Consider the following 25,122-nt stretch of genomic DNA (forward strand, 5'->3'; position numbering starts at 1 on the left):
AAAATTATCTAATGAACAATAATAATATAAGCAGCCACAATCAAGTGCAATGAGAAAGCTGATACAAACAAAATACATTCATCCTTGGGAGTCCTGAATCAACCCTAATTTTTGATAACTTTAATGAAAACAATGTATAATTACTGGACAAAATAGAAAGTACAGGTAGGGGGAATAAAAAATGGCGGCTGTTTCAAAACGTTAAAAATAATCAATTTTTTATTCGAAGCTCTATTATCTTTAAAACTACCTAGAACAATAGAAAATCTAAGAGAACATCATTTAAAGTAGAGAAAATTTGCTAAAATGTAAGCCCTAATAGAGCTATTTACGTTCAATAGTTCTCGAGATATAGCTTTTTAAAAAGCAACATAAAAAATGTACTGAAATATCAGAAGTTAGTGAATTTATTTTGAAAAATCTATATCTCAAAAATCATTTGACGTACAGATGTCTATTAGCACTCAAATTAAAGCTAGTTTAATGTACTATAAAGTAGTTTATGACGTTTATCTTCGTAAGAGTAGTAGGTTTCACGATATTTAATAAAATCAATTGATTTATAGTTGTTTGGACAAATTTTTATTTGCTAAATTTATATTCATATGTGAATATCATAAAAACTACTACCCCTACGAAGATAAGTGTCATAAACTACTTTATACTAAATTAAATTTCCTTTATTTTGAGTGTTGGCAGAGTGTGGGCGTCCTATGGTTCCTGAAATAAAGTTTTTCCCAAATCAAACTTATTGTCCGAACAGCTGTAAATCAATTTATTTGAGCAAATATCATGAAAAATACATTTCTTAAGAAAGTAAAGGTCATAGACTACTTTATAGAATATTAAACTAGCTTTAATTTGAGTGCTAATAGATATCTGTCACATAGTTCCTGAGATATAGATTTCTCAAAATAAATTAACTAACTACTAATCCTTCAGTTCATTTTTATGAAAGGTTGCTTTTTAAAAGGCTATGTCTCGAGGACTATTCGACGTAAAAAGCTCTATTAGGGCTAATATTTACTCTTCTTTAGATAATGTTCTTTTAGATTTTCTAGTGTTGTTGGTAGTTTTTAAGATATAGATCTCCGAATGAAAAATTAATGTTTTATAACGTTTTGAAATAGCCGCCATTTTTTATTCCCCTTCCTATACTTGACAAACGCATCAGTTTTGACTAGTAATTATACATACATAGTTTTCATTAAAGAGATCAAAAATTGGGGTGAAATGACTTGCTTCTTTTGTACTATAAGAAATCTCAGGGCTTCTCTCCCAACTGTGTCACTACTTAAGTTAAAGAAATGGACATTGAAGAATTTCGTTATGGTTTTTTAAAAATAAATAAATCAAGAAAATCAGCTATTGTAAATAAATAATTTTTTTCTGAACCGCTATTGATCTTCCAATATTAAACAAAACTATTTTCTTTCATTCTAATTTATTCTCAATTAATATGGAACATAACTATTTTTTTTAAAATATTTTACAAATCTCCAGTACTTTTGTCTTTTTAATATCTGGATATACTCTTTTGATGGTATATATTGATGGGGTATTTCATACCTATGACTGTCATCATAATCCCATAGGCAAAAATTTAATGACTGGTGAATGCCTAAGAGGGGGCAGGATAACCGGTTAGTATTCCCTCATTAGAAGTTGAAGGTCGTCTCAAATGAGTTACAAGACTATTAAAATGCCGTTCAACTATTAGCTTTAGGTTACAGCTAAATACTTTGAGGCTAAAATCAGAAAAAGATTTTTGAAAGCAGAATAGAAAATCTCTTATTATCTCGAAATTTTGAATTTATGAACATTCAATACAAAGAATTTGGGAATAAATTAGCAAGAAACATAGAACAAATAAAATTAAAAAACTCCTTTTCACCATTTTCGAAAATGGCTACTTACTAACATCAATATTTAAATATTACCAGGGCAGTAGTATACTGATTCTCAACTGACTGCGAAATGTTTTCATCGTGTTATAGTGTATTACTTTCACTAATGAACATTTGTAACCAACGAAGGAAAAACAAATTTTAATCCTCTTCCAAAATGTCTGATTTACATTTCAAGATACCTAGAAGCTGAAAATTGGAAAATAAAAATCAGATATATCCTATCGGATATTTAGGAATTGAAGTGTCAGAAATATAACCGGTGGTAGCGTCAGAGGTGTGGCATAACGCTACTCTCCTTCAAAGGAAAAGTGAAGCCAAAAAAGGACACGCTTACGAAAGGAAGGTTTACCGTCAGGATTACAATTTTCAACATTGTAATATAAACTGAAGCAAAAGGCAGCTAGGGATTGGCTCGTACTCTCCTCCTACACCTCTGGCACGCCCCTCAAGGGTACATAAGGACAGGCTTTTTGGCTTCAATTTTTCTGCCACCTTACCCCCTCCATTACACTCTTCCCTCCAAAGGTTGTGTAACAAATTATTGGCTTTATAAACTCTTGGAGGAAGGAGTGTAGTGGAGGAGGTAAGCTGGCAAAAAAAGCGACGGTAAAAAGGCGCGGCTTATGTACCCTTGAGGGGCGTGGCAGCAGAGCAGAGGAAGAGTGCGAATCAATTATTGGCTGCCCTCTGTTTCAGTTTAGATTACAATAACGGATATTCCTACTAATCGCAATGTAAACCTCTTTTGGTTTGAAGGATAGTTAGATTATGACATCCCTCTGGCTTGATGTAAATTGACTTAAAAACAAACTTCAGGATTGATTATGATCGTGATTCTTTTATTTGAAGTATGTATATATTATATTATGAGAGACAGACTTTTTTTTTCTTCTTTTTTTTCGGCCAAGACTCCCATTGGAGTCCTATACTGCCCTAACCATGGTTGGGGGTCAATGTTCTTCATTTTGTGGGACCCGCCACTCAATGAAAAAAGTCAACGTCCCAGGCCGGATTCGAACCGGCACCGCCAATAGACATCAATTTGGTAAGACTGTATCTTAACCACTGAGCTACGGGCGGGCCGAGAGACAGACTTGTCGAAATCGAAACGATACAGAATCGGTCTGGATTCGATCGGTTACTAGGTAACCAATCGCGTCCAGTTCGTTTCTATCTTGCGCGGACTTAGGTCTCTTTCGGATCGATTCCCATTCTCCTCGTGTGCGAAGGAACAAAGTGTCCTTTTTTCAGGATCTTGAAGTTCATCTAATAGTAAACATACATATTTTGGCGATGATTCGAGATTTATTTTTCTCATAGGCCTTGTTGTGACAAAATATTTTTTTTTTAAACTCATTATAATACACTAAAATGTACCGACTAAAAATTAGGACTTATACATAAATACCTATTTATAAATCATAATACTTTAGTAACAGATGTATTCTACATTATTAATACCTGTATACTACTACTTTTGGAATAATCCTTAGATAATACTTAGATACACAGAAGGGAAAAATAAAAAGAAAACAGAGGCAAAATCTCATCCACTCTGGAAGATATTGTTACAAATAGTAAAAAAATAAAAAAAAGGCTGCAGAGCCAGAAGTCCCTCCCAAGGCGAGGACATCGACCAGGGGAACAGTGCTTTGCCACCTCCCAGGTCTTGGTGGAGGGGTGATTTCGCGGAATAGTGGGTTGGCACAGGCTTTCAGCCCATCAAAGAATTTGATGTGCCCACGGCACATTTTTTTTAACAAATAGTAAAAAAATTATTTTTTTTTTTCTTACCCTCCTGTCAGATTTTAGTGGGTATTTGCAACGTACATATAGGAGTTATGCTATATGTATAGCTGGGTGTGAAGGATACCTTGGATTGCCTTGTAAAAAAATTAATAAATCAGACGAGACTATTAACATTCCCTACACACCTAAAACAGCGGGAAATAGTAGAAAAAAAACATATCTACTTTTAATAAATGATTACCCACAAAAACGTGTTTGGAAACTACTAAAACAAATAGTAACACTACTACAACTAACAAAAACTCAAGAAACCAACAGTAACAGATACTACACAATGCTATTAAAAAAAAAAAAATAAAAGTGGATAATGTAATAATAACGAATCGTCTGTTTGTAAATAACAGGGTTCAGGGTTCGTACTATTCTTGTTGGCAGGAACAACTGTTTGGCATAGAACCAAGCTGTAGAGGAACTAACCTGATGAAAAAGCCATGGGAGCTGCGTAGTATTAAACTTGAAAGACTAAAAAAGAAATAATTGGTGTAGAGAAAATTAGTGGTAATTGTCTGTAACTAGCCGTGGAGAAACGGGAAACTAACGAAGATCAATCCAAACTGCAATAACCACTTGACCAATTGTATTCATTTATGGGGATAAAAAAGTTATATACAATTTATATTCAAATATTACTCAGAGAATTTGGAAATCTAATTATAACTTTTCGGCTTTTGATCCGTTTGTTTTCTTTTATAGTAAACAATTGATTCATATTTGTATAATTTTTATTTTTTTAGTTAAATATTTCCTTTATAAAATTATATATGTAAATTTTGTTTATGTATTTATATTTATTGTTTAGTTTTGTTATTATTTAGCTCATTTCAAGTCCAGAGTTTCAACAAATTTTATTTCATTTGAAACATACGTATATATTTTGGTTCTATACATGGAATCCTGTCTTATGGTTAATTTTTTTTTTTAAATAACCATTATTGTATAAAATTTACATCAAGAAGACGGATTTCCATTGCCATAATAATTTTGTTATGTTTTTTTTCGATGCTTATTATATTTTTATGGATAAAAGTAATTATTATTTTATTCAGATATAAAAGAAATCGTTTTACATGAAACCATTTTCCATTGAAGATTTTATATCTGTGTAGAGACAATGAGTACGCATAAATTATACATTGTTAGTGCCTTGGCGCAGAGCTATTCTAATTTTTAAATGCGATTAACATACTGAGCATTAATAGAATTGCTATAACTATGATTAGAACCACAATGTATTGAAAAAGGTATATTATGACTCCTAAGTTTATGGCAGTGTTGTAGTTTATGAAATCTTATTTCGATTTATTTGTTTTTAATTGCGATAATTGTTTTTTGAATACACATTTCAAATAGAGAAAAACAAGTCATTATGACTAAGAACGGAAATTATCAGTATTCATTTGACCCAGACGTGAATAACAAGTGAAAGTGTTGACTGTAAGAAAGAATATCAAGTAAAAATAGGTATAGAAGATGTGTCACTGCTTTCCTTAAATATTTTGCATATATAATGTTATATGCAATATATTTTCAATATTTACAATATTGAAATATTATGTATCTCAAAGATAGTATAGTAGACTGGAGTTTCTGCCCTAAAGCTGAGGTTTCTAACCAGAGGTCTCCAAGCTTCGGCAGAACGTATTTTATGAGTATTAATTAATTAATACGTATTATATTGTTGTTAGGACTGATTTATTGTTACCTTAAGTGATGATGTGTTAGCTGTATTTAATTTAAATGGGAATTTAAAAAAAATTTTTAATGGTAGATTTTCCCAAATTTTATATACTTTTCTACTAAATGCACATTAGTTGTGAGTTTTTGAAAAAGATTTAGTTTTAAGTCTGCACTAAATTAATATTAAATTTTATATGACTCTGATAATAGGGAACTTCTTTTACTCGATAAAATTATAAATTATATTATTTATTAATTGAAGCACATTAATTGATTCAGAAGTCGAGATAAATCTAAAGAATGATAAAAACCTGTTGACGGATAATTAACCCATTATCAAGAGAAACGAACATCAAAAATAATTACCTAACCTTAAAATTACATCATTAAATCACAATAGGAAGGTCACTCATCCACTATTCGTTTACTGTCTACAGATTGAAATGAAATAGTATATAAATGGCTATTACTGAGCCAAATGATGTGATGAAAAATAATTGTTGCCAGTCCTTTGGGAACTATCTCTGGCAATATTGTTCAATAGACACTCATTTATCATTATATTTATTTCATAATTATAGAATTTTATCAGAATATTTATTTTAGGAATGTGACAAGATTCGGATTTAATTTTGTTTCGACAAAAGAAAATGATTTTTTTTTTTAGAGATTTTGATGTTCACAAGTTTTATCACACTAATTTAATTTATTAAACAGATAAAATATATATATCTACATATATCCATACATATTTAGTGCCCTTCCTTTACCACATGATATTATAAGGGTTCTTTTTAAGGCATCTAAAATTGGAAAACGGTGAGATGCCATCCACTCCCGTCCTCCGTGGTAGCCTTACTTATCTGGTTTCTCAAACAGACAATTATAACGAGTAGGTTGGTTGATGTACATGTCGCAATCTCACTAGAGGAGAGATCGTAACGCCATAAAAAAGGCAATCATTCTCGGTTGGACCCACCCCACTAAAACCCCCACGGAGCAACTGTCCTACACCACTTTTGAAATATTTGCTTAAAACAGGAAGAAAAGACTTTAAGATTGTTAAATCTAACAATATTTAAAAAGCGTCTGAGATTACAAAACGGCGTGTTTTTTTTTTTTTTTTTTTTTCAAATCCTCTTTATTTATATATAATTACAATTACAAATATAATAATACATAGTATATATACCTATTACATACTGACTTGGTTTGCCGTATGGCAGTATAAGTTGAGTTACAGGGTCCGCTGAAGGCTGTTTCACATTGGTAACATACTAGTTGGGGGCGTGGTTTAATCATTCACTACATATATAAAATTTAGAGTAAAATAAAGTATTGGGATTGTGAAAAATTTCGATTTCCAGTCTCAGAAAATGGTCTGTGTGTCTGTGGTCAGAGTAACAAAAAATGTAGTCAATTGTATTATATTGAGTTTCAACATATTAAAAAAAAAAAAAAAAAAAAAAAAACTTCTTATATAGTAAGTAGCTCGAAAAGATCTTCTGTAAGAATTGTTTTTTAGGGTCCTCAAAAACCCTTGAATACGAATTTTGAAAAATAATAAATATTTTACATGGGCCATTTCACGTCATTTGGTCTGTCATTGTTTTATTGGTTTACCCTCAACACACAAGATTGTGCCGACCTAATATTTTGTGTTTTTATTCCTATTTAACGGTTTTTGAGGACATTAAAAACTAATCTGAATTTCTTGTTAAAGAAAATTTTTTTGGTCTACTATACAGGGAGCGATTTTCGGTTTTGAATACTTTATACTCAAATAATACAATTGATTATATTATTTTACATCCAAAAACATATTGATACATCCTCGAGAGAGGAGTTATGAATTCATTTCGTGAAGGTGGGGAGCATCGGAAAAAAAACATATCTTCCAAAAATTTCTTACTTTTGATTTATATGAAAATTCGTATTTATGAGTTTCGAGAGACACTAAATACAAATCTGACTTGAAATATTTAAAATATTGTTTTTGGCTCCTAGGGTGCATTAAGGTAAGAACTCTGGGACACATGTCTAATATTTTTCGACCCAATATTACCAAAAAAAGTTACGTTAAAATCGGTGATTCCACCAGCGTAGCGTCCTCTTGTTAAAGAAACAGACTTTGAAGAAGTAATTATGTTTTATGTAGGTGTTTTGCTAATCAAAAATCAAAAAAGTACCTCTGTTACAAGCCTGCCTTCCTTCATTTTTTTTTTGTTAGGTACCTTTCTAAATATTAAATGAAATAGAAAAAATATTAAAATAGAAAAAACTGCTAAGTTGTTTATTTCCCACTTTTTATTGCTATAACCCAATCTTTAAGTGCCGAGACTCATCACAAGCCATACAATGGCGTAGAAGGAAAACTATAAGGTTAGGAATTTGCTTCTAAATGTTTTTCGTTAATCAGTTCCAAGAAGTAGAATTTCCTTTCCTGGTACAGCTCTTTTTTTCTTTATTATCTAATCTAAATCTTAAAGATGAGATGCTGCTAATTGCATCATCATATTACCAACTAATTTCCATGATATCTTCATTTCATAATCCTATTCATTTATCTTCTAGGTTTGATTTTGAGGATTTAATTCTATTATTATTCAAAAAGGAGTTCAAAATGAGCGATTGAATTATATTTCATCCATAAAGATTAAATTTAAAAAAATCCTTTCGGGATAAGGCCTCCTCCCTTCTGGTAATGGCTAATGTCCGAAACCTCACAAAAAGGAAGATGAAATGATGATGGCAATAGAACCGTGATGATATAGTTATCACTAACTTCCTTCATAACAAAAAAAAAAGATGGAATCATATAATTGCATAACAAGTAGATCGATGAGTGTGCAACAAAATTCAAAAACAAATGCTCAAAATCCTTGATATGTATAAACAACCATTAGAATATTCCAGGAAAATCACTCAAGAAAAATACGTAGGGTGTCGAGGTCATGTAACCAGACCCATCTTATCCGTGTTGCAAAACATTGCATTCCGTTTCGAATCTAGTTTTGAAGTGTCATAAATGACTCAGAACCTATTTTCCCCATAAAATTAGCGAACAGTTATTGCAACTTGGGACTCGGGTGCGGTCTTTCATTTCATTTCAGAATCGGACCTCGTTTATCAGCTATCCAAGCAGCCTCCCTCCTTTCTGCTATCGATGCCTTTCTATGTTTTGTTTTTATATATAATATGCCTTTTATCGAGAGGAGCTGTCAACTGGCTGCAACACATTCACTTCTTCGTTGGTTTCCAAACATTATATTAATACGTTCGCTTTAATAGTTTCGAAATGAACAAAAATTCTATGTGATAATAAAAAATGACCCATGATAATAAAAACAATCGGATTTTTCTGAGTATTAACGACAAAATAATATAAATGTATGAAACATAAATAAGAAGTGAAAGACAAACTTACTCTGTTTATTTGTCAATAAACGAAAAAAAATTTCATTCATTTTATGAAACGCCCAGGATATGAAGGAATTGTTTAGTATGAGCGCAGAGAGGATGAAGGAAGACTGAGTTTATTGCAGAAGAATGAGAATCTATTTCTGGCTCAGTCGTATATAATGAGAGGCATGAGGGTGACTGTAATATCACATCAATGCTGCGTGTTAATATTTGATAGGAAATAGAAATGAAATAAATATTAGGAGTAGATATTTTTGAGTTAGTAGCAAATATAAATCTTGCAAAGTTTTTATTTTTTTAGGTTACAGTACTTACAGTTTCGAATTTGATAAAACTGATACATGAATCCCCAACAGGACCAAATCGGAGACTACCCGTTTTAGAAATATAGGTGTTATGGAAAATTCTTTTGCAAATGTGTAAGGGAAAGTAGAAGCTTTAACCAAATCGGTATAGGACTATCTATTAACCAGCCCGCAAAAACTCTGAAAATGTTTGATACAAATTAACGACAGTAGGTGTTGTATGTATTTCACTGCAAACAGACAGGCATGTATGTTCCTTGATCCTAACATTTAAAATGCGAGTGGAAATTTTCAATCCTAAGTACAATTTTCAAAAAATACTAAGGACTTTTCAAAAGACTCCCTAGATCGCCGAGGTTCTTCTAAAAGAAGCGAAACTTTAAAATTAGGGAAAACTCAGATCTTATTTTTCCAAAGCGTCATTTTTATAATTTAAATCTCAAGATATTAATATTACTGCTAGATCATTGCCTCACTGATGTTGCATCTATCCTAATGCGTTATGCACATAACAGTATATATACACATATATAATATTCTTCGTTTGCAACATAGCATTATTTTTTTATTTTCTAAACCTCTTTATTTATATATATTTATAATTACAGATATATAATATAATATAATACATGATATATATACAAATTACATATTTACTTCGAGGCATAGCATTATAAGGCTAGGTTTGCTGAAGGCGGGGTCACAATATTGGGCAAGAATTCACTGGCCGGAGGATACAAGAACGAGGAGGGACCGCTCCGCTTCCACTGGAGTAAGGGGAGGGGTTCAGGTTGCAGAGCCCGAAACGCCTCTCTCGGCCAAGACGTCGACAGGACACTGGGACAGTGCTCTGCCACCTCTGTTCACACCGTAAATACGAGATTCCATCCCAAAAACTTCTCCACCTCCTCAACCATCAATCTACCTCATATTGGTAATAACAAAGCAACATGCATGATATTTTTATTTTTGATGAATGGAATATGGTCCGGGTGCGGTAAAAAACTCAAATAGTAAATAATTATACTATTTTTATTAAGCGAACGTTTCGCCCCACGTTGCAGGTCTTCGTCAGGGCTAATTTTATTTTTTTTATTATATTAAAATTAACTCTGTACCACTACAAACCATGAAGGAGTGCAGTACTTTGTAAGGAATTACTGGTACTAGACCAACGCTTGTGCAAGGAGGTGATTTGGTCAGAATCACGCTCGACTGCCAAAGTTTTACCCAATTAACAGTACCCACTGGATCCCGAAGGCTCCCGAACCCACAGGTCTGACTCACGGCTACAGTAAAACACAAAATACAGTCTGTACAGTAGGAAAATGCCACACCACTAAGCTAAACGCCCCCTTTTTATTGTATGTTATGTATTATACCTTATTTTATGTCATTATTTTTTCTGTACGTATCTCATTGTAAATTATTTTCTGCTACGAGTATTCGCGATATCAAGTTTGAAACTTCACTACATTCTTTTATATTAAATTTTATTCTTCACTTTACTATTTTATTGTTTTCATTATGTTATTGCTAAGTTATTAATCCATTTTATGCCAGACAATTAGCACACAAATGTACATTTTGATTATTCTTAGGAGACTAGGCATCTCAGAATAAAATTATTTTATTGTTTGTACTTCCTACTTACATCAGTTGCTTTAATATTAGTTAATGCTAACATGTTTCAAATTAATTTATTTTTATTGTAAAAACAAAACAAGATAAATGTTATTTATGATTATATATTTTCCTCTATTTTATTTGTTTATTTTTTCAATATCTCATTGTCAATTATATTATTCTTATTTTATGTTTATCGATATCATGTTTGAATCTATATAAAATATCTTTTATGTTAAATTTAATTCTTTGCATTACTATTTTGTCAGTTTGTTATTAACCCATTATACGCAAGCGATTGGCACAAAAATGTACATTGTAATTATTCTTAGAAAACTAGGCGTATCAGAATAAAATAATTTTGTTGCTCATATTTTCAACTTATATCAATTCCTTTAATATTAATTAACGCTACTATTTTTTCGGGTAATTTATTATTCTCCCACAAAATTATATAATATATTGGTACTGTTCTCATAAGTTAAGAAACTTTTCCCAGTTTGCCTGAAGGTATTAAAGTTCGGAATGAAGCGTATGAGATCTCTAGCATACATGCTGCAAAGTATACATAATTAAAAAATATAATTAGACTTATTTTTTATTAATATACTTATTTGAGAGTGGTTTAGTTTCTTTAAAATAATTTTGATCCTTTTTCTCTCAACTTTATTCCTTTTTAAACTTCCGACGTTTCGACCCCTTAGGTCATTTTCAAGGATTCCTTATTTTGTTTTCATTTTTTCCTTTAAAATAATTTTAATAATAATATAAATTTATTTTAATAAATTTTTTCCTTAAAAACTCTTAGTAGAGTTTGCAAATGAAAATAGTAGTAGAGAAGTGGTTAATAAAAGTTTTAAATTTGGAAAGGAATTTTATAGAAGAATTTGTGAATAGATGGGACAAAGGCAATTAGCCCGCATTTAAAGAATTTTAAAGGAAAAAATGAAAACAAAATAAGGAATCCTTGAAAATGACCTAAGGGGTCGAAACGTCGGAAGTTTAAAAGGAATAAAGTTGAGAGAAAAAGGATTAAAATTATTTTAAAGAAAAAAAATATAATTTTTAGCCTCATGACTTTGATGCGCAAAATAAAAAAAGAAAAGAAAGAAAGAGAGACAATGAAATGAGATTAAAACTAAGAAAGGTTGATGACACAAGAAAATTTACTGTTTAATGACACTACCTGATCTGTTATTCTCGAATCTAGCCATGTCATTACCAAAGGAAACGGATATTTTTAGAAAAGTGGGGTAACAGGAAGTACTCGAAAATAGACGGCCTCCATAATTTCAACACCTCGTAATGCAGAAGGATCAACATCCAATTTCAATTTACAGAAATAATAAAAATATTACTCAATTTTTGTACAACAATGTATGAAACGCAATGTTATTCATGAAGTTTTATTTTCAATGCTATTTTGGTCCGCAAACAAATATAAATTACTCAATGTTATGCAGACGTCTGAGGACCTTGGCAACATTTTTTTAATAACTTCCTTCAGTTTCTTATATAACAATAAACCTCCGTGTATTTAAAAGGTATAGAACTTTTAAAATGGACAAAAGATTTTGAACTCATTCTCAGGTTTTGGAAAATATTAAAAACTGTTTGTTGTCATATTTCAGGAGAGGGAATTGAACTCAAATAACCTTGTACTGTTATTGGAGATATCTACTAAGACATTATCACATAAAATGAAAAAAATAATAATACTATTTGAATGAGAGAAAAAATATTTGATTGATAAATTATCAATGAATATAGAACACACGCTGGAATAAAAAACACTTAAAGGCGAAAAATTCTAATATTCTTGCTTTTAGAATTATGATACCACCGGTCTCATATCTTTCAGCAGTTATTTATCCTTGGAAAATATCTTGTGAGACTGAAATTTACCATTATGCGTTACAAACAGTTTTCTCACAATTTTTTTATTTTTTCGTAAAATTGCATTTTAACCTCATTCCTTTTCTTCAGAAAATGGTTTCATTTGAAAACATCATTTTAATTCTTGTTCCCCTTCTATCACTTTATGATGTTCATCGGAATTTCGATTTACAGTTCCAAAAGTAAATGTCCGTTATTGTTATTCAGGGTGAGATAGCTAACTAAGAATATAGTTTAGCGTCACCAACCTCTACATCCTATCTCAATCTGTTGTCGGCATGTGATTTTTCCTAGAAAACCACTTTTTTTTACCCGTATGTGGAACATATAGTAATCTTAAGAGCCCAAGAGGAGAAAAGGTCAATTATTTCACCACAATTTTTTATTACTTTAATGAAAACTACTTATGATTACATATGATTACTAGTCAAAATTGATGAGTCTGATAAGTATAGGTAGGGGAATAAAAAATGGCCGCTTTTCAAAAACGTTGAAAATAATTAATTTTTCATTCGGAGCTCTCCGTCTTTAAAACTACCAACAACAATAGACAATCTAAGAGAACATAATTTAAGTAGAGTAAACTGTAATCCCTAATAGAGCTGTTTACGTTCAATTCTTCTCGAGATGTAGCTTTTTAAAAAGCAATATTTCATAAAAATGTTGTACAGAACGTACTGAAACATCAGTAGTTAGTGAATTTATTTTGAAAAATTTATTTGACGTACAGATGTCTCTTAGCATTCAAATTAAAGGTAGTTTAATGGGATAAGAAGTAGTTTAATATGTTTATCCTCGTAGGAGTAGTTTTCATGATATTTGCTAAAATAGATTGATTTATAGTTGTTTGGACAAAATTTCATTTGCCAAATACTCCTACGAAGATAAGTGTCATAAACTACTTTATAGTAAGTTACATTTCCTTTATTTTGAGTGCTGGCAGACATATGTGCGTCTTATGGATCTAGAGATAGGTTTTTGAAAATCCAACAAGCAATAAAAAAATAGGAATCCTATAAAAATAGGAACAACTAGAAATTAACAGTTTATAAATTTATTTTGTCAAATATCATAAAAACTACTACTCCTACAAAGATAAACATAATTAACTATTTTGTAGTAATTTTAACTAGCTTTAATTTGAGCGCTGGCAGACATCAGTACGTCCAATGGTTTCTGAAATAAAGATTTTCATAAATCAAATTTATCGTCCGCACAACTATAAATCAATTTATTTTAGTAAATATCATGAAAACTACTATTCCTACGAAGGTAGAGGTTATAAACTTCTTTATAGTCCATTAAACTAGCTTTAATTTGAGTGCTAATAGACATCTGTACATCACATAGTTCCTGAGATATAGATTTCTCAAAATAAATTAACTGACTACTAATCTTTCAGTAGATTTTTAAGAAATTTTGCTTTTTAAAAAGCTATATCTCGAGAATTATTGGACGTAAATAGCTCTATTAGGACTCATATTTCAGAAAATTTACTCTCCTTTAAATAATGTTCTTTTAGATTTTCTAATGTACTGCGCGTGAGTCTTTTTCAATGTAGAACAGGCTTTTGATCGAGTCTGGCACCCGGGTCTGCTTTACAAACTCCGTAAATTCCTACCTCCTACATACTTTCTCATCATTCGTTCCTTTCTCAGTGATAGATTATTCCAAGTAAACCACAATGGTTCCTATTCATCCCACTATTCGCAGTCCGCTGGTGTTCCTCAAGGTAGTATCCTTGGTCCCATCCTCTACACCGTCTATACAGCTGACATTCCAACCAATTTTAACACTATCCTCACATGTGCGCTCGCTGTAAATAATAACCCATTAATTGTATCCCAAAATTTCCAATCCCATATCACAGCCCTCGAAGAATGGTGTCGTAATTGGAGGATTAAGATACATTACAACAAATCCCATGAAATCACCTTTACCCTTCGTCGTAAACCTACTGACTGCCCTACAGTTTCATTTAATGATGTTACTCTTACCCCTGTCAAACAGATCCGCAACCTTGGACTACATTTGGACAAACGATTAACCTGAAAGACTGAAAAGACAGGAAACTGCACGTCGATTTCGACTATTACAGCACTTACTAGACAAACGGTCTAAACTTCCAACACATTACAAAAGACTGATCTACATGACTGTAATAAGGCCAATCTGGACATGAAAATTTAGTGTCTTTGATACTATATAGGCCTTATCTTCATTTAAACCTGTGATTTCCAAACTTTTTTGTCCAACCGTCCCCTTTTCAAGAAAAATATTACTTAGCGCTCCCCTGGAAATTAATTTTAATAGCAATTAATAGGAAAAATATATGTATTAATTTTTCCACCTTTTTCGTAAAATATTGCAAAGAAAAGTTTAAATTAGAAAGATTGAACTTGGAAATTATGTTTTATAAATGTATAATAAATATAAAAAGGAAATTATAAAACTATTTATTACTCAGAATAGAATCTATTTTAAAAAAAATTAAAACATTTGAAATAATCTTAATGAGAAGGATGAACCAGGTGTGCTGCTACCATTTTAGTAATCTTCGGCTCTATTTTCGTCAGCAGTAATATTGTTGACCGTGACAACTTAGTCAGTTAGTTATTCATCGCCCCCCCAAATGCACCTGTGGCCACCACCGCCCCCTGAATCGCTGCAGCGCCCACTGTGGAAATCACTGATATAAATAGTCTATTAGAGCTTTAAACCATTTGAGACAAATTGCACACCGTGTGTGCAATGCATTTCCGAGCCAAAAGACCGACTGCACACCGTGCAATGATCTTGAATTGCAATTCTCAGTCAGTATGGGAGAAACGGTTGTTAGAACAAGACTGGTTAGAAAAAAAAAAAATTCTTGAAGTGTGTAAAAATTCAATGTTTGTTTCATATTGGATTATGTTTGGGCGATTGTTATTATTATTATGTACAACAAAAGTAAGGGACATCCTTCCAGGAAAATTCGTTATCTTGGACTGCTTCTTAAAAATTATATTTATTTAGGTTTATATTCTTGTATTTTTATTTATTATTTATATATATTATTATTTATTTCATTTTATCTATAATTATATTCTTTTCTTCATTACTGAACCTAAAATAAAGATTTCATATTGCCCGATTATTTTTGGAATAAACGTTGGTCAATTTAATAATGTGTTTTTATTTTATATTGCACATCTGGTGTGAAATCTGTTCTTCGTAATAAAAACATTTACACGGCGTGCGATCATCTTATTTGTACAAAGGAAGTTACAAAGTAGTTGGTTTCTATTGCAAACAATGACCAATATATGCACCAAAAATTTTTTTTTGGATTCTGGGGTTGGTGTCCAAAAATATGTGGTCTCGAATATGTGTTCTGGGTTAATTGAAAATTTTAAGAAATCTTTCTCTAAAGTACCTTTGATTTTGCTTATATATAAAATAAAAAAAAAGAAGACAGTTTTCATTGTTAGCAAAAATAAATAATGTATAATACAAAATTGTATGAATAAGTAATGGAGAAAAGATGAAAAATAAATATCCGATTTGAACGGGAAAAACCGACTTCGATAATTATAAACAATTGGACTCTTTTAAATGTAAAAATTTATATTTGTTATTAATACCGCGAGAAAACCTAAAATACGAATTATAGCATTATTATAGCAACGGGAAAATACAATCTTTTTGTTCATAATTTTCACCTTCTTCGGTCTTTTCTTTTCGAAACCTCAATAATAGCGTTAACTGGAAAACGAGCACACTAATCTATGGGGCATCGCACCTAATTTATTAATTATGACTTTGCTTTGGCTGCTCTGGTGGCCCAAAGTGGCAATATTTTCATTCAAATTGTAGGAAATTCATAAATTAATTTTGTTTTTCTTTAATCTAATTAAAGAAATTAATTTAATATTGTAAATTATATTTATGTATAAAATTAAATTCATCGTAAAATCCATAAATATTCAGTTAGTATAGGATAATCTGGTCATTTATGGAGAAATTTGTGGCTAAAAACATGGGGAAAATATATCTGGACAAAAGATTGAGTTAGATGGCATTGAACTAAATTTTTGGGTAAACTATACCTTAATTAATGACAAACATTTACTCCAGGAACACCCTGTAAAATAAAAAATATGTTATTTTTGAATAATTCAATTTTGACGAAAAGTTATTTTCATTGCTAGTTCGTCATTACGTATATTACTAATGGGTATATCATAAACACAAGGATAAACAATTTTAAGAAACTTTTGGTTTCAAAGCAATTTAGCATGAAATGAGAACATAATATAACACTATTTTTTATAAGGGATATAATGTTGGTTGGCATCATTTGTACCAATATCCATTTACCACATATACCACAAAATCACCACAATCTGCTTCCCGAGTTGTCTTCACTTAATATTTTATATTCAAATAAAGAACACTTTTAACTTTAAAAACATTCGATCAGTCGGTTTTTCTTAAGAAAATCAAAGTTACTGATCCAACTATAAAGTTATATTAGGTTTTTATGAATAGATTCATGTTTATAGTTTTAAAAAAAATAATAATAATGACTAAATATTTTCTTCTACAGTTGTAAATTTCAATAAATATATTAAATAAAAAAAAAATTTCTATTTTAAATAAGATAAATTAACAGGAATCGGTTGTATAAAAAGCTACGCACGTTTTTCAACTTATCAGAAGCTATCCCATATCCTCTAAATAGTGTTTACTAACATTTTATAGTTTAAGAATTTTAATTTTTGTTAGAACAGTCCATGTGTCTAAAAAATCTAGTGCGGTGCACTCATCAAAAAAATTCACTCACTAACTTACTAAGTTTTCTGTGCTCGTGTCGAAGTTATCACTATTTTTGTGATTTTAGAAAAAAAAAATCTTTAGACCAGGGAAGGAGAAAATTATGAACAATAAATGTTTATTTTTCTTTTGTTATAAAATTTCGTATTTTAGGGTTTCTTGGAGGAATAACAAATATAAATTTTGTTCCTATCAAGAATTCAATATTTTAACAAAAGATAACGAAGCAGTCATGTTCTAGGCATATACCCATGTTAAATATGCAATTTCAGTTTCGAACGACTTGTAGCTTATGAACTAGGCTGTTAACGCGCAGAACATTTTGTGAGTCTTGGTCATTTGTATTTGGAGAAAAAAAAAACTTGTATTTCTGTCTAAAACACAAAATTTCCCACGATCGCAATATTTTCCTCATTATATATTCCATATACAGGTAAAGGAAAGTAAAAAGTGCCACAAGGGGATTATGGACTCTGAAGAGAAGGAAGAGAATGCAGACTCATATTGAAGATAATTATTTAATTAATTATCCTAATATAATTGTTTATTCCATTTAGTAATTAATCTGATCAGATGCATGTTTCTATTTCTCTGATAAGCAGAAATCTCAGGTATGCCAAGTGATATTCTGAGGTAAATTCTACTCCTCTGTCTTATTCGATAATTAGGGACGTGACGGCCGTGGGGGTTGGGTTGCAGGTCCCAGTGCGCTCGGTTCGGAACGTTGTGGTTCGATTCCCACCTGGGGTATGAGAATGAATCTTGACACTCCCACCTTGGTTAGTAAGCGGCAGTACCTAGGTAGCCGCCAGGGGTTGGGAAAAAGGACCGCTAGGCCCACTTGCCGGACTTGTTTCCGCCCACCAAATACCAGTACCATTATTTGATAATTGGTCGAAGTAACTCTTGTTTTTAAATAAATCGAAGTTTCCCAACCGCTACTTTTGATTCTAGGACTAGAAGTATTTTATGTGAATATATTTCTTTTTATAGAATTTTTTTTCTACAGGGAAAGTATTATTTGGAGCAGAAAATAGGGGAAAGTTATGCAGAATCTCAGTTCAGCAACTAATAAGCCGCTAAAAATTATTCCTTTGTAATTTGAATATGTACTGCCATTAAGATTCAATTTGTTTCATGATAAGTAAAGATACCGATGGGTTTTTTTTACTGAACAGGCTTGAAGTAATGAATTCTTTCAGCTAAAAAACTGATTGAAAAGAAGTAATTTTCCTAAAAGAGACAGGCTTTAATTATATTTTTCATAAACTTAGAGGAAATGTACTTAGCACCACTGTGAAGTAAGCCATCGATACACAATATCTATTTATATCATATGAAAATAATGCTTTTAGTTTATTTCGATTGATGATTAAAATTCTTAAATGTTTAGATTTATATTTTGCACCGAAATAAATAAACTAATTAATGCAAAAATCTACTTGACCGTATGGATAATCAACGGAAGATATCTGTGGTAAACTCATAGCTGAATTTTTACCGTATTTTTTTTTCTCACAAAATGAATGAATTCTTCACAGATCGATGTGTAGTTATGAATGGGCGGAGATTGAGAGTGAAATTATTAGAGGATTTCCAGCTGTTTCGAAGCAACTGACTCATCAGTTAAACATTTTTTTTTTTTTTTAAATTATTTCTTTTTAGAGAATATCGTTTTAAACCCATTATTTGTATCTTTTTTTTTAAAAATGTATAGGACCTATGATTATTTATTGTTTGTTGTGTGTCGTGGGGTTTATGGGACTATTCTGGGGTTATGCCAATTTGATTTGAGTTTTTCGTGGTCCTAGTATAGCGTTTTAAAGTAAATCTTTTCTTTTCTGTTATTTGTTTTAATAAACTATTTTTATTAAGTGCCTATTGAGTGTAGTTAATGATATAAAAAAAGATAGCTGATATAAGTTGAAAATTTTTGGATTGGAAAAAAATGACAATCCACATATATTTTTTAACTTTTTAAGTATATGATATTAAAAGCCTCCAGGAAAAAGAATAAACTACTATATATATACACACATATATGAAATGAATATATTATACATAGATTTAGAAATGTATACTGTTAACTCTCCACTGGTCCAGTGTAGTATTTTGATTAATACAAAAAAAAAAGGATAACAGGCATTGGTTCTTGTTTACTTCTATTTAGTGGTCCTTGTGTAGCTTTTTAAATTGTTTATTTTAAGAAGCAATGTTTATTCACAGTCTTATGAATCTCCCACTGTTATCCAAATACCTATTTTGTTTATTATAAAAAAACAAATAAAAAAGATAAAAAAACTAATACCATTACCAATGTATAAAGTAAACTAATTCATTGTACCCACTGCTGGTAATTATCTATCGCTCGTTGATTTCCAGCCTTATCTCTAAAAGTTTCACTCAGTCCCTGATAAAATTTATATCGGACCACAATTTGATTGAAAATGAATCATTGGAACAAAAATATCTTTCTGATCCTGACGAAATTCAATAAAACCTCCATGTAATAGTACCTCTTTTATTAAAAAAAACATCACAGAAATCGGTTCAAGAATGGCAATGTTCTGGGTAGACATACATTAAAAAAAAATTCAAAGGATTGATGACCTTTCTTGAATTCGGTTAATTACCGTGAGTTTCGAGGTTATCATGTAAGGTCATCAATATTTATTTTCTGTGTTCCTACGTTTAGAAAACGGCTGGTGAGGAAGCAGAAATATCTTTCAATTTTAAAGCTTAAAACCAGGTCAAATTTTAGGAAGATTTTTAATTTTTTTTTTTTATTTACAATTAATAGAAGTTACTTTGAGCTATAAATAAACTAAACGACTGTGAGAACAAAGGCGAGTGGGTGACCTAATGACGTAATCATAGGACGAGAAATCTTCGTTTTGTTGTTCAGATTGAAACTTTGCCTAATTATAAAAATAAAAATAGCGTTCATCGTTGTGGGTTTGGGCTCCCTCCAAATCATTGATATAGCAATTGGTTCTCACCAAACCGAGTATTGTTTATTTTCTCCTTAGACCAACTTTTCACAAACATAATGTACAGTATTATAGTTTACTATCAGATTATGAGGCTCAGAACTCATATTGATATACTTATATTTGGGAATAAAATATGGTAGCTATTTCAAAACATTAAAAAAAATAATTTTTCTTTCGGAGACCCATATCTTTAAAACTACCTATGAAAATATAAAACCTAATATAACATCATTCAATGAAGAGTAAATTTGCTCAAATATAAGCCCTAATAGAGCTGTTAAAACGAATATTTTCCAAGATATACGTTTAAAAACCAATATTTCATAAAAAAACTTTATAGTACATTAAATTAGCTTTAATTTAAGTGTTGACAGACTTGTCCTGAGATATAGTTTTCCCAAAATAAATTCACTAACTTTTGATTTTTCGTTATCATTTCGTCATAAATCAAAACTAGATATCAACATTTTGTTAATTTATTTTGGTAAATATCATAAAAACTACTACTACTACTACAAAGGGACGTGATGGCCGTGCGCCTAGGGGCATAGGTCCCAGTGCGCTTGGTTCGGAACGTTGTGGGTTCGACTCCCACCTGAGGCAGTTAACATTCATTTCCGGCGGTCTCGAAGAAATCTGGACACTCCCACCTTGGTTAGTACGCGGGGGCAACTCAGGTAGCCTCCAGGGGTTGACAAAAAGGACCACAAAGCCCAATTGATGGACTTGTTCCCCCCACCAAATACTCATTACACACTAGTAACAGCATTACTACTACAAAGATAAACGATATAAACTACAACAAAAGTACATTAAACTACTTTACATTTAAGTGCCAATAGGCATCTAAACGTCTAATGATTCCTGAAATATAGTCTTCCCAAAATAAAGATACTAACTCCTGATTTTCAGTACTTTTTTTAATGAAATGTTGTTATTTAAAAAAGTATAGCTCCGAAACTATTAGACATAAACAGCTCAATTAGGGCTCTTATTTTAGTAAATTTATTCTTCATTAAATGTAATATTAGGTTTTATAGTTTCGTGGATAGCTTTTAAAAATATGGTGCTCCAAAAGAAAAATTAATTTTATTTAAAGTTTTGAAACAGTCACCATATTTTATTCCCCCCAAACTATACTTGGTTGACTCATCAATTTTAACTTAATCATGTTTATAGTGATAAAAAATTGGGGTCAAATAACTGACTTTTTTTACACCGTGTTTTTGGACTATAAAGATGTAAAAATAATACTCCCCAAAACTAGAACTGGTTAAGAGACATGATATAGAAACCAACTGTTTTTTCACTGTATTTTTTAATGGTCAAGGATATTAACCAATTTATTCCTTAATTCCTAAAGAATAAAACTGTAATACATTTTTTTATAGTAAACGTTAATGAATTGAAACTTTCAGTTACCAGCCTACCTTCTACGCCATAACCCCTGATGAAGACCTGAAACTCAGGTCGAAACGTCGGCATAAAATAAATAAATATGGTTTTGTTTATTTATGTTGTTCTTTGCTGACCTCACCCCCCGACAAACTTCTCCAATAATTGAAACTTTCATTTGTGATAAGTAATACATAATATTTAATTGTTACTATTATCTTACCTAACCTTGTTTGAACCTAAATAAACTCTTTAAATACTTACACATTTGTTCAAAGATACAAAAATAAAAAACTACTTTAATAAAAAACCTAATATTTTGTCCATAATTGAACAGTTGGGTAGAAGCTAATTATATTTATGATTTTTATCCATATTATGGAAACAGAAAAACTCAATTTTAACTATTTAAAAGTAACACAATTTTAAGATTTAGAGAAGTTGAGCAAGGTAATATTCTAAAAGGAATATTTGAAATATTAAACTCCAAATATTGGATTTGAAACATCAGAATTAAAAATTATAATTTGAAATTCCATTTTTTCAATTAAATGAATTCTGGAACAAAGTAATTATCCAAATCACAATTTTTAAACGTAATTTTGATTTTCAGGATCTTTTAATACAAATGGACACGACTTTATATTTACCATTTCATAGAAGTTTCAAACTTAATTATATTGCAGTTAGTATCAACCTTTAATTTTTTAGAACGGATCAAACTCGAACTAGTTGAGCCTGTATCATGAATTATTTAGTTGAATATTTATTGTTAGTTTCGAGATATTATTTATTTGGATTTATCCATGGATCACAGATAAAGTTTTATGTTAAAACAATATTTTTTTTAGTCAATATTAAAAAAATGTATAATTCCTTGCAAAAAATCCTCAAAATGTGCATATTGGTGCAAAAACGCTTAAACGTGCAATATAAAACTTGTATTAATAGAAGGTCATTTTTCACGATTTGTATTTCTTGTCAAGGTTTCACCCAGAGGTTTGAATACGAATCTAGGAAACTAAAGTATAGGCTATACCATAGACGGAATTGCTGTGTATTTGTTTTATCGAATCAATTTTTATAATTTAGAGCAACGTATTAAAAGTATTTTTTATCTTCTGACACATACCTAAATTTACAATTTTGCACTGTTAAAAAACAAGAACTAATTGAATTGTATAAAAAATAAATTGAAATCGGACAATTAATGTAAATTGTGTCAAATAAAAGTATATTTTAACCATAAATTATGGAATTATTTTATATGGATTTTTTCTTTTAATAAAATCAAACGATTATCAGCTCATACTGATTCTATAGTAGTGATCAGGCAATCAGAGAATGTTTTTTATTAATTTTTGCTAGATATTTTGAATGGAATTACAATAAACTGGCAGAATAAGTGTCATTTATTTAATTTACTAGGAATAACAACACTCTATCAACAAATTTACAACACCAAAATTATCTAAATAATTATATATATTCATAAAAGATTGATTCATTAAAAACATCCAATTTTCAACCTTGAGTGGTCATCTTCTGATTTTTTGCAACTTTAGTATTTGAAAAATATTACAAGGTAGATGCGAAAAAAACCCAACCTTGTATGTGAAGGCAGTAGTTACTTTAAATTCCAGCTTTCAAATGATTTTTTTCTTTTTATTATGTTATCTCGTTACCCTAAAGTTTTTTTTTATTGAATAATTTCATAATTTAAAATCTGGTCTTCTGGATTAGAAGTGTTTGGGATTTCAATCGGTGTTGAAATCTCAAGATATATGATTCTATACACGCTGACTAAGCAGAAATGATGAGATTAGATAAGCAGAGAAATTTCTCTAGCGAAATACTCGTATAAACAGAAGAGTTATTGAGTTTATATTATGTTACTGATTTCATATTACATTATGATTATTAAGTTTATATTATGGTGAAGCATCAGTGATAATATATTTTAATTTATTTATAATATTTATGCAAATAATCATATATCTATAATAAGGAAGAATCGATTAAAGGATTACATGTCTTGTAAATATTTTATAACTTGGCCATGAAATAATTCTTTTCAATTTTTTTTTTTTTCGAATATTATTATACACATTTCCCACATCTGAAACAACAAATTACAATTCTATATCAGAATGATTTGCAAAATTTCTTGAAGAAAGATTCTGCTACTTGATTTTAATTACTAAAGTTATCTCACAATCAGTTTACAGAAAATTAAAAAAAAATTGTTTACAAACTAACAGATAAAGGTACATTGTCACCACATCATGTAAGCTCACTTTTATAACGTTATAAAAGTTACAACAATGAAACCACAAAGATAATAAATACTTCATGTATTAGGAGAAAAGAAATAAATAAAGAAATTCTCCATACTACGAGAATCAACATTTTTCACAGTTTATATCAAAGAGAAAAAAAATGAATTGCTAAAAACAAGTGCAGGAGTAATAAATATTTTATGAGGGAAGTTCACTGTATTTTTTTTGGGGGGGGGAGAGGGAATAAAACTTCCCAACATTTTTACCGAAGATATATGGAGTTCTCTGAAATTTAGCATAGAAAACACTATGCTAAAGAAAAGCAATCGAGGCAAAATCAACTAAGACTATTTTTAATTAACAGTTTTGGTACAACGCTGGATATCGCTTAAAACTACCTCGAATATAGCCGAAACTATAGAGACGAATATGTCCGGACGGAACAATTTCCAGAGCAATTTGTTTTTATTGATTTATGTAGCTACTACGGTTATAACTACTGATTGTCAAATAAAGCAATTATCACCCAAATAAAACAGTTTTAAAAAAATGTCTATTTCACAGTTGCATGTGTGTAGTGATTGGTTATAGCGTCGATTGTCTATAATGACCGAATATGATGGTCCTTTAGATATAAACGGTATCAAGTTTTGATTATCATATGCGGCAAAATTACCATGCGGCAAAACAAGATTAATTTTAATGTAAAAAAATGATTATGGATCATTACCTTCAAATGTTTTCAAGATTGATAATTAAGTTAATTATCAGTAATAAAAATTGAAAATTAACTTAAAAATTTGAAAATTGACTTGGCTGCTTTTGGAATGCACCGCCTTCTCAATGGGTCTATGTACTGATTATAATTAATACAATTTATGATAAGCTTAAAAATTTTATTGAAAATTCGTTCGAAGCTCTTAAATTCTCATATAATAGTCATTTTAATAAAATTATGTCCATTAAAAAAAAAAAAAAAAAAAAAAAGGAATAT

General features: G+C 30.4%; 1 protein-coding gene across 1 annotated transcript in view; it reads right to left on the reverse strand.

Annotated features, from left to right (window-relative positions):
* Pex5 (peroxin 5) overlaps window positions 1-25,122 on the reverse strand; it is a 53,983-nt gene that overhangs the window by 24,493 nt on the left and 4,368 nt on the right. The gene's annotated exons all lie outside the window — the stretch shown is intronic.

Source organism: Halyomorpha halys, unplaced genomic scaffold, assembly GCF_000696795.3.
Source record: "Halyomorpha halys isolate HHAL.00 unplaced genomic scaffold, Hhal_1.1 Scaffold672.1, whole genome shotgun sequence".
NCBI classification, from domain to species: Eukaryota; Metazoa; Arthropoda; class Insecta; order Hemiptera; family Pentatomidae; genus Halyomorpha; species Halyomorpha halys.